The 15,408-nt window shown below is 41.7% G+C and overlaps 1 protein-coding gene across 5 annotated transcripts in view; it reads left to right on the top strand.

The window, feature by feature from the left end:
- The window catches only part of TENM1 (teneurin transmembrane protein 1), a 1,288,567-nt gene that overhangs the window by 542,361 nt on the left and 730,798 nt on the right, over window positions 1–15,408 (top strand). The window lies entirely within an intron of this gene.

Below are 15,408 nucleotides of genomic sequence, written 5' to 3'. Positions count from 1 at the left end.
GCATACAACCTTGGCTGTGGATGTTACTGCGGCTGCTGTTCAGGCAGCTAACGTAGCTGTCCACTGCCACCCCTGCTCCGACCTTATTCTGTCTCTCACTACCTGATAAGTTTACTGGTGACAGTAAGCTGTGTCGGGGATTCATGAGTCAATGTGCCACACACCTTGAGCTCCTGGCTGCACATTTTCCCATGGAGTGGGCAAAGGTGGGATTCATTGTATCCCTGTTGTTGGGCAGGGCGTTCGAGTGGACAATGCCGCAGTGGGAGCATGACGATCATGTGGTGAAGAGTGCCCCAAGGTTTCTGGAGTCTCTGAGACAGGTCTTTTTGGGACCTTGTGTCACCCATGATCCGGCACTCCAACTGCTGGCATTGACACAGAGTTCATCCATGTTCAGTCACTTTTCCATCCACTTCCAGACTTTGGCATCTGAGCTGGAGTGACCGGATAAAGTCCTTATCCCTGTGTTCTTGAAAGGAATGGCTGACCATGTGAAGGACGCCTTGGCCACTAGTGAGATTCCCGCCACACTGGAGGAGCTGATAGCTATATCCACTCGCATTGACCTCCGTTTTCACGAGCTGGGGTTGGAGCGAGCCCAGTGTAGGCAGAGGTTTCGGCTTGCACCTACCTTCGCCAAGCCTCTGGAGTCCCCTATTCAGGCGTCCGAGCCCTATGAGGCCATGGAGGTTTCTCGAGCGGGTCCTAAGTCTCAGGCAGCTTGAATACCCATGGTCTTTAATGTCTGCCAGCAGTCATGGCATTATACCAAGAAATGTCCACAGCGGCAGGGGAAACAACCGCGTCTAGTAACTGTAGGAGGAGGTTCACTAGACACCGTGGCGTTTTCCTCCAAATTGTCCAAGGGGACGATTACCTTTGGCCCTTCCAGTTTTTGTCCCCTCTGAGAGTCTGAGAATGGTGGCTCCGGTGTCACTAGAGTCTGTGCCCCTGGGCAAGACTTTCGTACCATCTCATTTGCAACCGGAGGTTCTCTCTTGGGCTCACTGGTCCAGGGTGGGTAAACATTTCGGGATCAAGAGGACATCAGAGATTGTGGTGAGGATGTACTGGTGGCCACACATGGCCCGTGACGTTGAAGACTATATTTGGGATGTCGATCCCAGCGTCTAGCTCAAGCTGATACTGAGCACTTGGGTACTGCTGCCTTTCCAGGCTCTGCCTTTGTAGCCAGCACTGATCAGCAGCAAGCAGGCATTTCAGGGACTAAGTCCTCCTTTTCCCTCACTGAGCATGTCCACGGGACGACCTCCCATTGGAGCTCGGGGGTTACATGCTCAGGTCCTGGTGCTACTCCTATAGGACCATCAGGAAGGTCCTGGAGTGCTACTGCTATAAAAGGTTCGCATGGCCACTCGGCATGTTAACTTGTGTGTGTGGATGAATGCCTGTCGATGGATGAAAGCTCCAAATCATTCCAATCCCTAGTGTTGTTGCATGATCGTGAATGGTAGAGCTACCTAGCGCCCAACAGTGCTATCCAACAAGTTCAGGAACACACCCACTGATTGATGCAGCCTTGTCAACATTGATGCAAAAAAAAAAGAAAAAAAACACACAAAAAAACAGAGGGGAAAAAAAGCAACGTTTAATCTCTCTATGATATCATTCAATCCATTTGGATATAATGTTCCCAAACGACATATACAAAATGTTTCTTTCCAGTTTAAAAGAGCATTCCCGTTTGCAACTATATATAAGTGTGATTAAATTTTATACCAGTAGGATTTGTGCTGTGTTTTTATGACACCTGAAGAAAGATATATACTGCATCTGAAACGTGTTGTATCTCCTCTATTTTAACTTATCAAATAAAAAAATATGAAATATCATCTTTGGATATGAGTCCTGGGAAGCACTGCCATTCATGGGCTGGATGTGCTTTTCGTGATCTACTCATCCTATGTGAGAGAAGAATAGTATTGAAGCAAGCATATTTAGATGAATGATTGTAAATTACCAGTATACCATCCCAAGGCTCAAAATTAGCAAATATGCATCAAGGACCTATAGGAACCAGCTGCCAAAACATAATAGAAGAAAAAAGAGAAAAACCGACAGCCATGAAGTCCCATAAAATGTAGATTTTTATTAATAAATATAAATAAAGCCACCAGACAAGACACAGCAGTATAGCACAGGGGAATATTGTAGCAAATACCCATGACTACTGAGGAAAATATAATAGGCCAGTGCCACAGCATGGGAACCATGTGAATATCATAACAGCATAACTACCATATCGGTGTACTTCACATACCTAGCACATGCAGGATAGACAGACTGGATGGGCGGTAGTCATGGGTATTTGCTACAATACATCCTATCCTTGCATGTGGTCAGATTATGGGTTGGTGTCCTGGTCCGTGATTTTTGGCCGTTTTTAGCGCATGCCTATTCCCCTGTGCTATACTGCTGTGTCTTGTCTGGTGGTTTTATTTATATTTATTAATAAAAATCTACTTTTTATGGGACTTCATGGCTGTTGGTTTTTCTCTTTTTTCATCCTATGTGAGCCTGACTCTGGCTCTTTCACTTGGATCCACCTGAGGCAAGCTGCAAGTCTATTGAAAAGTATCCCCGAGGGATTTTTGAGGATACACAATCTAAAGCCATATTAGTCTTTTATCAGGTGAGTGCATAAAATTGTGCACCCTTTAAAGACTATAATATTGTGTTTACGCACTTAGGGCGCAGCGATTTCTCTATTCTTCTCTCCCAAACAGGGTTTTTTTTTGTACATTGTGTTGGATTGTCAATGCAACCCTCTTCTCCCACTCTTTACACACTGATAGCAACACCACAGAAGAAATGCTAGCACAGGCTTCCAGTATCCTTTGTTTCAGATGCTGGGGTCATCTGAAGGCAACTGTTTATGCTGTGAAGATATGAGATGTGCAGCATCTGAAACAAAAGATACTAGAAGCCTGTGCTAGCATTTCTTCTGTGGTGTTTCTATCAGTGTGTCACGAGTGGGAGAAGAGGGTTGCATTGACAATCCAACACAATGGGCAGCACTTTGAACACATTTTATAAGTGGTCATAAACTTGTAAGTATTTCAAGAAATAATACAGTTATGTTAAAACCAAGCACACTTTTGTTTTTCTTGTGAAATTCTCAATAAGTTTGATGTGTCACATGACCCTGTTCCCATTGGAAAAAATAAAGTTGGATCCAAAATGGCCAACTTCAAAACGGCTGCCATGGTCACCACCCATCTTGAAAAGTTTTCCCCCACCCATATACTAATGTGCCACAAACAGGAAGTTGATATCACCAACCATTCCCATTTTATTTAGGTGTATCCATATAATTGGCCCACCCTGTATTTTGAAGGGGATTAATTTTTTCAAGATGTTATCTTGAATAAAAGCATTTTTAAGTAATTCTTTTTGTTTGGTTACCCCTTTGTATATAGTGGTACAGATCCATCTAATAGCAGGAATTTAACAGTTCAGGAACAAAAGCAGACCAAATAGGCAAAACATATAAAATGCTGTTCATAATTACATAATTGACCAGTGGGCAAGTCTGCCCCTTTTACATTACCAAGGAAATAACTTATTACAGTATATGACTTTGACTATTGAACATAGTCTTAGAGTCTTCTCATTTGATACGTACAACCATATTCCTCTTAGAAGGTTTTACTCCACTTAACAAATGCTTCATGTTGCTGTAAAAACCATGTAGAAAATGTAAAGCATTCAATGAAGTTTCAGAGCAAAGCATAAAATCTACATTCTTCACAACCACTTCTTTTAGTTAGTTAGATAATTATAGTCCTTTGTAGAACATTTCACAGTGAATATGTATAATACACTCATATTACATAGATTGGCAACTCTTTTTCATGCATGACCCTGGAAAGAAATACTAGAGTGACCAGCAAGGCATAGCATTGTTCGAACGCCTCACTGGATAGCTGATGTGTACTATATAGAGCTTTGTTTTATTTCCCTGTCTCTGTGCAGTGAACGGAGAAGTTTAGTGATGATAAACCCATGTCGGTGATGAAAATATGCTCTCAGATCCTTGACCCACAGTAACCATAAGCTTCATATAAATTGTTTCAGTCTTAGAATTGTCTCTCACATTTGTTCCAGCAAAAGTATTTTGGGGATATTTTTAATAGTCTGCCATGAATCTTTAAGCATCAGTATTTGACAAGAACAAGTATGGATTTCTTGCCTGAGATGATGCAGTATCCATTATTTTTCCACTCAAGGTCAAAGGATATCACATTTTATTTTATGCATTTTTAAGGAATGTAATTGCATTTGTTCAGTCTGAAATCCTTGGGTTGAAGATGAATGTATGCTTAAGAAATCCAAAGGCCTTTGGATAGATAGGAAAACCTGATAGCTAAAGAAAGGTGCACTGTCAATCAAAGATGTGTTGCAAAAGCTTTGAAAAGAAAATGAGTTCAGGATAACTTTAAAAATCCAGTTCAATAAGATTATTTGATTAATTTTAAATACTTCATAGGAGCAATGCATGTAGAAGATGATGGGATTTGATAAATCCACATCTTTGAATTCCTTCCTTGACTTTAATCTCAGAGGTTAATTTATGATTTGTCTGTTCATCTGAAAGAACCTGAGGGATTACATAGGGCGACAGGTCACCTTCACTGATACATCTATATGATTTTCTGGAAGCTGAAATGAAGTCAGTGTAAAACAAAAATAAAATTACTTCCAGTACAATTGAGTTATCATTGCACTTCAAAGTTAGATCTGGTAAAGCAGATGTAGATTAAAACCTTCTTTCAGTCACAATAATTCATTTCTCCTTGAGTTTACTTTTTAAAATTAAAATGCCTATTCAGATCTTCTTCACTTAAACTCAGGAAGGACAGATGGGATTCATTTTTCTTAGCATCCATTGAAACTGAATTCATATTCTATCATATTCATAAGTGGACATACAGTAAAGGTTCAGTTTTATGGTTATACATTTTATTTATGGGCAGATTGTAGAATATTTGGGTATTTATATAAAATATGCATTAATAGTTTTGTTGTTTTTTGAGGGGTTTTTTTGTACCCCCACCCTTTTGTTATGTGGTCATTGTTTCAGTATTGCAAACTGCATCATGGCATACAATTTAGATTTACTATCCCCTCTTGTCACATTTCTCTCCAATACTGAGGCCACCATTTCTTCATTACTAAAGATGAGTGGATTAGGCAAACTTCATATTCGATTGTTTGTGTGGAATTTCTAGGAAAACGAATAACGGAGAAGTCATTCTCTGCTAATTTAATGTCCCTTAGATCTCGTGCAGATGATCTTATTTTCCATCTGAGTGTGATCTGACAAAACATTGGATCCCACTAGGACAAATGTTATTCTATACGGACATGCACATGTCCAATTTTTTCCTCAGACAGAGTCTATCAGAGTTAAAAAATTTCAGAATGCACGATTTACATCCGATATTTGGATTATACTCAGCCATGCAGCTCAATTAACCTGTGGAAAACATTGGAACGCACTTGTATGACATCTGAGTGTGGTGCGATTTTCACGGACTAACAGAATAGAGAGATGGAGTCATTTTTTTCGATTTTCCCCACATCCGAGAAAATCGGATCACACTATGATCAAACTCTGATCAGAGTGATTTGCATAATCAGCCCAATTCTCTTGGATGAGAGAAAGTGTGGTGTGACCCTAGCCTAATTATGCTCTAGGTGTTAGGACTGGAGGAAACACCGAATAAATAGTAAGATGATATTTGGTGCGTTCGCAGCCCGGAGTCCACTGTGCAGGAGAGAACCTGCTGCTGGCAAATGGCGGCACTATATAGCCATGGAAGCGAACTCTGTTATGTCACAGGGTCGCAGTACTGCACAAAGAGCGCAAGAGTCACAGAACTCAATCCCAAGACTCCAGAATAGAGTTCGTCTAGACCACTTGCGCTCGACACCGCTACTGGGAGTCAGACTATAACTAATAATAGTAAAATTAAGCACAAGAGTATGAGCAGTGCCGCTCTGGCGGACGCCACCAACCACCCAGACTTGGGTTAGAGAAACGCTCTAATAGCACATGGTGCCGCACTGGTGGTCACAGCAATAGACGCTGTATCGTATGTTTAATGCTGATAGCTCAGTCGGGCACTAGATAGCATACATCCACCTTTTGCGAATAGTCATACACAAGGGAGGGGATGTGTTATGATCTCAATGGCAAGGGATCACAGAGATTAAGCAAAGTCTGCAAACATAAATACCAGCTCATAGGGAAGTGGTAACTAGGCTGACCATATAGCTGATCCTAGCACAAACACTAACAGTAGCCGGGGAACGTGCCTACGTTGATCCTAGACGTCTCGCGCCAGCCGGAGAACTAACTAACCTTATCAGGGAAAATAAGACCTCTCTTGCCTCCAGAGAAAAGACCCCAAAGAAATACAAGCCCCCAACAAATAATAACGGTGAGGCAAGAAGAAAAGACAAACGTAAGAATGAACTAGATTTTAGCAAAGAGAGGCCCACTGACTAAAAAGCAGAAGATAGTAAGATGACTTATATGGTCAGCAAAAAACCCTGCAAAATATCCACGCTGAATATCCAAGAACCCCCAAACGGTGAGGGGGGAGAATATCAGCCCCCTAGAGCTTCCAGCGATATCAGGAATCACATTTTGTACAAGCTGGACAAAAATAAGAACAATGCAAGTAAACAAAAGTAAGAAAGCAGGACTTAGCTTATCTTGCAAAGAACCAGGACCTGAAGACAGGAGCAAACAGAAATGAACTGATTACAACGATGCCAGGCACTGGACTGAGAATCCAGGAAGTTTAAATAGCAACACCCCAGGCCTAACGAAGCAGGTGAGTACAAACCTGGTAAAAGACAATCCAAGAGCCAAATCACTAGTGACCACAAGAGGGAGCCAAGAAGTATAGTTCACAACAGTACCCCCCCTTTAAGGAGGAGTCACCGAACCCTCACCAAGACCACCAGGGCGACCAGGATGAGCAGCGTGGAAGGCACGAACCAAATCGGCCGCATGAACATCAGAGGCGGCCACCCAGGAATTATCCTCCTGACCATAGCCCTTCCATTTGACCAAATACTGAAGCCTCCGTCTAGAGAGACGAGAATCCAAGATCTTCTCTACCACGTACTCCAACTCGCCCTCAACCAACACCGGAGCAGGAGGCTCAACAGCAGGAACCACAGGCACAACGTACCGCCGCAACAAAGACCTATGGAACACGTTGTGAATGGCAAACGACACCGGAAGATCCAAACGAAAAGAAACCGGGTTAAGAACTTCCAAAATTTTATAAGGACCAATAAAGCGAGGCTTAAACTTAGGAGAGGAAACCTTCAGAGGGACATACCGAGAAGACAACCAAACCAAATCCCCAACACGAAGTCGGGGGCCCACACCGCGGCGGCGGTTGGCAAAACGCTGAGCCTTCTCCTGTGACAACTTCAAGTTGTCCACCACATGATTCCAAATCCGCTGCAACCTATCCACCACGGAATCCACCCCAGGACAGTCAGAAGACTCAACATGACCCGAGGAGAAACGAGGATGAAAACCAGAGTTGCAGAAGAATGGCGAAACCAAAGTAGCGGAACTAGCCCGATTATTAAGGGCAAACTCCGCCAATGGCAAGAAGGTCACCCAATCATCCTGGTCCGCAGAAACAAAACCTCTCAAATAAGCCTCCAGTGTCTGATTAGTTCGCTCCGTTTGACCATTAGTCTGAGGATGGAAGGCAGATGAAAACGACAAATCAATGCCCATTTTAGCACAAAAAGATCGCCAGAATCTGGACACAAACTGGGATCCTCTATCGGACACGATATTCTCTGGAATGCCATGTAAACGAACCACATTCTGAAAAAACAAAGGAACCAGATCGGAAGAGGAAGGCAACTTAGGCAAGGGTATCAAATGTACCATCTTGGAAAAACGATCACACACCACCCAGATGACAGACATTCCTTGAGATACCGGAAGATCAGAAATGAAATCCATGGAAATGTGTGTCCAAGGCCTCTTCGGGATGGGCAAGGGCAGAAGCAACCCGCTAGCACGAGGACAACAAGGCTTAGCCCGAGCACAAGTCCCACAGGACTGCACAAATGACCGCACATCCCGTGACAAGGAAGGCCACCAAAAGGACCTAGCCACGAAATCTCGGGTACCAAAAATTCCCGGATGCCCTGCCAACACTGAGGAATGAACCTCGGAAATGACTTTGCTGCTCCATTTATCAGGAACAAACAGTCTGTCGGGTGGACAAGAGTCAGGTCTACCAGCCTGAAATCTCTGCAACACACGTCGCAAATCAGGAGATATGGCCGACACGATTACTCCCTCTTTAAGAATACCAGCTGGCTCCGAGACTCCAGGAGAGTCAGGCACAAAGCTCCTAGAAAGAGCATCAGCCTTAACATTCTTCGAACCAGGCAGGTACGAGACCACAAAGTCAAAACGAGAGAAAAACAATGACCAACGAGCCTGTCTAGGATTCAGGCGCTTAGCAGACTCGAGATACATCAGATTTTTGTGATCAGTCAAGACCACCACACGATGCTTAGCACCCTCGAGCCAATGACGCCACTCCTCAAATGCCCACTTCATGGCCAACAACTCCCGATTACCAACATCATAGTTCCACTCAGCAGGCGAAAACTTCCTAGAGAAAAAGGCACATGGTCTCATCACAGAGCAACCAGAGCCTCTCTGCAACAAAACAGCCCCAGCACCGATCTCAGAAGCATCCACTTCAACCTGAAAGGGAAGTGAGACATCAGGCTGGCACAAAACAGGCGCCGAAGTAAACCGGCGCTTCAGCTCCTGGAAGGCCTCCAAGGCTGCAGGGGCCCAATTAGCCACATCAGAACCTTTCTTGGTCATATCCGTCAAAGGTTTAACAACGCTAGAAAAATTAGCGATAAAGCGACGGTAGAAATTAGCAAACCCCAAGAACTTCTGAAGACTCTTAACAGACGTGGGCTGAGTCCAATCATGAATAGCTCGGACCTTGACAGGGTCCATCTCCACAGCAGAAGGGGAGAAAATAAAACCCAAAAAGGAAACCTTCTGCACTCCAAAGAGACACTTTGAGCCCTTCACAAACAAAGCATTATCACGCAAAACCTGAAACACCATCCTGACCTGCTTTACATGAGAATCCGAATCATCCGAGAAAACCAGAATATCATCCAGATAAACAATCATAAATTTATCCAGATACTTCCGGAAGATATCATGCATAAAGGACTGAAACACTGAAGGAGCATTAGAGAGCCCAAAGGGCATCACCAAGTATTCAAAATGACCTTTGGGCGTATTGAATGCAGTTTTCCATTCATCTCCCTGCCTAATGCGCACAAGGTTGTACGCACCACGAAGATCTATCTTGGTGAACCACTTGGCACCCTTAATCCGAGCAAACAAGTCTGACAATAGTGGCAAAGGATACTGAAACTTAACAGTGATTTTATTCAGAAGCCGATAGTCTATACAAGGTCTCAAAGACCCGTCTTTCTTGGCCACAAAAAAGAATCCCGCACCAAGAGGGGAAGAGGATGGGCGAATATGCCCCTTCTCCAAAGACTCCTTGACATAAGAACGCATCGCGGCATGCTCGGGTACAGACAAATTAAATAATCGTCCCTTAGGAAATTTACTGCCAGGAATCAAATCTATAGCGCAGTCACAGTCCCTATGAGGAGGAAGATCACTGGACCTGGACTCACTGAATACATCCTGATAGTCACACAAATACTCAGGAACCTCTGAAGGAGTAGAAGTAGCAATAGACACCGGCGGAGAATCGTAATGAATTCCCTGACAACCCCAACTCGACACAGACATAGCCTTCCAATCCAAAACAGGATTATGGGTCTGTAACCATGGCAGACCTAACAGGACCAAATCATTCATTTTATGCAGAACAAGAAAACGAATCACCTCCCGATGTTCAGGAGTCATGCACATGGTCACTTGTGTCCAAAACTGCGGTTTATTTTCCGCCAGTGGCGTAGCATCAATTCCTCTGAGAGGAATAGGAATTTTTAAAGGCTCCAGGACAAAACCGCAGCGCTTGGCAAATGACAAGTCCATAAGACTCAGGGCAGCACCTGAATCCACAAATGCCATAACAGGGTAGGAAGACAATGAACAAATTAAAGTCACAGACAAAATAAATTTAGGCTGTAAATTACCAATGGTGATAGGACTGATAACCTTGGTTAGGCGTTTAGAGCATGCTGATATAACATGTGTAGAATCACCACAGTAAAAACACAACCCATTCTGACGTCTATGATTTTGTCGTTCGGTTCTAGTCAGGATTCTGTCGCATTGCATTGAGACAGGTGTCCGTTCAGACAACACCGCGAGAGGATTAGCGGATTTGCGCTCCCGCAAACGCCGATCAATCTGAATAGCCAGCGCCATAGAATCATTCAGACTTGTAGGAATTGGAAAACCCACCATCACATTCTTAATGGCTTCAGAAAGGCCATTTCTGAAATTTGCGGCCAGAGCACATTCATTCCATTGAGTAAGCACGGACCATTTCCGAAATTTTTGGCAGTACACCTCAGCTTCATCCTGGCCCTGAGAGATAGCCAGTAGAGCTTTTTCTGCCTGAATTTCAAGATTAGGCTCCTCATAAAGCAATCCGAGCACCAGAAAAAACGCATCAACATCCGCCAATGCCGGATCTCCTGGCGCTAACGAGAAAGCCCAATCCTGAGGGTCGCCACGCAAAAAGGAGATAACAATTTTAACTTGCTGAGCTGAATCTCCAGACGAACGAGGTTTCAAAGATAGAAGCAATTTACAATTATTCCTAAAATTCCCAAATTTAAATCGATCTCCAGAGAACAGCTCAGGAATAGGTATCTTAGGCTCAGACATAGGACTGCTAACAACAAAATCCTGAATGCTCTGCACTCGTGCAGCAAGCTGATCCACACTAGTAATCAAGGTCTGAACATTCATGTCTGCAGCAAGCTCACAGCCACTCTGAGAAAAAGGGGAAGGAAGAAAGAGGAGAAAAAAAAAAAAAAACTCAGAACTCCTTTTCTTTTAATCCCACTTCTGCAATGCATTAACTATTTAGGCCTGGCATACTGTTATGATCTCAATGGCAAGGGATCACAGAGATTAAGCAAAGTCTGCAAACATAAATACCAGCTCATAGGGAAGTGGTAACTAGGCTGACCATATAGCTGATCCTAGCACAAACACTAACAGTAGCCGGGGAACGTGCCTACGTTGATCCTAGACGTCTCGCGCCAGCCGGAGAACTAACTAACCTTATCAGGGAAAATAAGACCTCTCTTGCCTCCAGAGAAAAGACCCCAAAGAAATACAAGCCCCCAACAAATAATAACGGTGAGGCAAGAAGAAAAGACAAACGTAAGAATGAACTAGATTTTAGCAAAGAGAGGCCCACTGACTAAAAAGCAGAAGATAGTAAGATGACTTATATGGTCAGCAAAAAACCCTGCAAAATATCCACGCTGAATATCCAAGAACCCCCAAACCGACTAACGGTGAGGGGGGAGAATATCAGCCCCCTAGAGCTTCCAGCGATATCAGGAATCACATTTTGTACAAGCTGGACAAAAATAAGAACAATGCAAATAAACAAAAGTAAGAAAGCAGGACTTAGCTTATCTTGCAAAGAACCAGGACCTGAAGACAGGAGCAAACAGAAATGAACTGATTACAACGATGCCAGGCACTGGACTGAGAATCCAGGAAGTTTAAATAGCAACACCCCAGGCCTAACGAAGCAGGTGAGTACAAACCTGGTAAAAGACAATCCAAGAGCCAAATCACTAGTGACCACAAGAGGGAGCCAAGAAGTATAGTTCACAACAGGGATGTTTAAAGAACGACTTGCACTCATCAACACACACACGTTTTCAAATGTACAAAAGCGCATGGCCGTGCGGTCATGCAAACCTTTTATAGCTGAAGCAAGTACAAGACCTTCCCAGAAGGACCAATGGGAGGCTGCCACAGTAGTTGAGCAACTTCAGGACCTTCCTAGAGGACCAATAGGATTTGCTGCTGTATCTGAGCATGTGACCCTCGATCTCCAACGAGAGATCTTGCCCTGTGCATGCTCAGAAGGGGAAAAGCAGGACTTAGTCCCACAAACGTCTGCTCACTGCTGCTCAGTACTGGCTACAATGGCAGAAGCTGGAAAGGCAGCAGTAACCCTTTGCACAGAGTCAGACTGAGCGAGACGCTGGGACCGACATCTCCGCTGAGCACACTCCACTACAGCAGGAGAAGAATGGGAGACCGCAGCGGAGATGGCCTGAGATTTCCCTTGTGCAGAAGCGGGAACTCAACCTCTAACACTAGGACTCTTCATAAATATTCTCACTTTACTTCTCCCCTCACCATCACCCGTCCAGTCCTCGCCACACCTTCAGATTGCTGCCGGTCGCACTGAAATAGCTTGGTGCTGCGCATGCTATCACATCATTATACCATTACTTATTCCAAAATTGCCCAAAATCCTCCTGGGCCTCTCACACTGGGTTGGAACTTCAATTTTGATCAGGCCCAGCATTTTTAGTGCAAGCAAAGATGTGAAGATGCAGCAAGGAACGGATAAGTGACATGGAGGGGCTGGAAAGGTGAGCGGTGAGTTGAGAATAACGATTTTTTCATTTTTAATATTGTGATAGCCTTTTATGGTTCAAAAAATGGGTTCCCACAGCCTATTATTTTGCTGTTTTCACGCAGAAGGCAATAAGTAAAAAAATCTGCCCTTTGGAAAATTTGGATTATTGTAAAATTTGCGTAGAATTTAATTCCCCTCAAATTTGTTTCCTAATTTCTACTAATAACTCTTCTATCCTCTTTAGATTCTAATGTCAGCTCGGTCCTAGATTTCATCTTCTGCTGAGAAGGTTCTTCTCCATCACGACAGGTTGTGGTGTGATGTATAAGACCCTCTTTGTGCTCGGTGCCCAAAGTATATTTTATACTAACAACATCTGACTACAAATGTAGTCACGGTTTACTAGGAAAGCACTGTGAAACATTAAAAGTATACCCGGAGTGTAACAGCACCAAGGAGGCAAAATGGTTAGTAAGGATATATTGTAAAGTATAATTTTCTTACGTTTTTAGCAATTTTCTACAACTTTAGTAAAGATGAACTTTCACTTTAAAATGTATTGTAAAATAGCAATTGTTATTTCATGGAAATAAAAGAAAAATGCTGCAAGCGTAAGGTCTAGTCACAATAGAGCTATAGATGCTAAGTCAGATGGGATATATCAAAATTACTGACAGGAAATTGCATGGGATACAGTCATCAATGTCAAAATATTGCTTGTTTTAATTCGGCTCCTAAACTGAGGAAGATGGTTTTTGACAGAGACAAACTTTAAGAAATGTACTTTTGAATTGTTGGCTACAGCATTGTTAAATAATCTATGAATGACTACTAATGGAGAGTTGCTGAAGAGATCAGAATCTGAATTTCTCACCAAAATGTAATTACCTTGACTTTTCTGTTAAGTCGGAAAGGATATGTTTCTGTGACTACCTTTTCCTGTTACAGTCCAGCATAAATAATCTATGCAAGATGGTTAAGTGCTATCCTTATTTCATATGACATAATTGTAAAAAATTGCATGCCAATATATTTATATATGAAATATAGAAATGTAAAAAAATATTTATTAAACCTGGAAACATTTTCATAGTAAATCTGCGGAAAATACAAAAATAAATAGACTAACCCGACTAAACATGTTTAGCTACATATAGCTAATATTGGAAGAAGCCTATAATCCAAAAAATAATTCTAATATAGAGCATACAGAAAATGCCTAATATGTCATATAAGTGTTTTTACAATTTGATAAAAGATATTTTATTGAGATACACAACTACATAATAAAAATAAAATGTAAAAGTTAATAGTAAAATCAAGGAATGATAAAAGCAAGCAGAGGCATAAAATAGTGAAAATAAGATACCATGCAAAAAGTAGCCACCAGACGGCAGAATACTACCAAGGAGTAATAATAACTATGCATAGGCACACATATATCCACAACGTTAATTACAATACAATGCTGTGAGTTAGAAATATAGAGATTCAGTGCAATGTAATGCACAAAAAATAAAATCAGTTGTAAAAAATTAAAGATACATTATAATCAGGCATACCCCCCAAAATAATTAAAGACTGTTTCACCACATTAGCATCCACCTCAGACCCCAACGCACATTTAGACCCCGATTCATCTGGGAGTACAAAACGCACATTGAGGTACGAAAGGCAAATTGAGATCAAAGATGGAGGCCAATATGGTGACACAGTTTATTATTTTTGGGGGACATGTCTGACTATATTGTATCTTTATATTTCCACTACGGATTTTATCTTTTGTGCATTGCATATATCTAACTCTCCAAATTGCATTATAATTAACTGTAGATATATACATGTGCCTATACATACCTGCTATCATTAGTTCTTGATAGTATTCTGCCATCTGGTGGCTACCCTTTGCATCGTAATCTTGTTTTCACTATTATGTGTCTCATCGGCCTCCCCTTGCTTTCATTGTCCCATGTTTTTACTATTAACTTTAAATTTAATTTTTATTGTGTAGCTGTGTATCTCAATAAAATATTATGTATATATACATTTGTTTGATTTTTAATTCAATTCAATTGAAACTACACTTATAGATATATTATATGTTAAATAATATAGTATTTTAACACCATTTTTTGTATGTTGTTTATGTTGTATTTTGCTTTTTTGTTGCTTTCTGTTTATAACTGTTATATCCATCTCAAAATTGGTCAGTTATAGAACATTCATTGTTCTAATCTACTTACTTGATTTCTTTAAGAGGGTTGTCTCATCAAAACACATTTCTATGGGATTCTTTTATATAAAAGAATGATATTTCATCTATTAATGTTTTCCATTTCAAAAGTGGCTTTGAGCTAAACATTGTGATGGGCTTTTCTACCACTTCGAGAGGCAAACTTAGAAAAGTCAATATAATATTGTATGAATGTACTTTTATTTCTTGATAATTATCCGACATCTACAGTTAATGAGGCTTGTAATTGTTATTATACCCAATAATGTCATTGTGATTAGTAATTGGCTTTCTAAACAATACAAATGTCGGATTGGACAAGAGTTCCAACGAAAATTCATATGCTCTCAAATCTACCATTTTTCTCCATTCTTTAAATGACACTAATTACTTTGGATGACCAGCGTTTCCCTTCATGATTGATCTTTGGTATTTTTCTGGCTCACATGGGGTGATGCAGTCAGCTTGTCACTGTTGATGCTCAACCTGAACGTTTAACTTGGAGAAAACCTGACT

This window comes from Ranitomeya variabilis, chromosome 2 (assembly GCF_051348905.1).
Source record: "Ranitomeya variabilis isolate aRanVar5 chromosome 2, aRanVar5.hap1, whole genome shotgun sequence".
Lineage (NCBI taxonomy): Eukaryota > Metazoa > Chordata > Amphibia > Anura > Dendrobatidae > Ranitomeya > Ranitomeya variabilis.
Note: the sequence above shows the minus strand (reverse complement) of the source record. Positions and strands in the feature narration are given on the sequence as shown.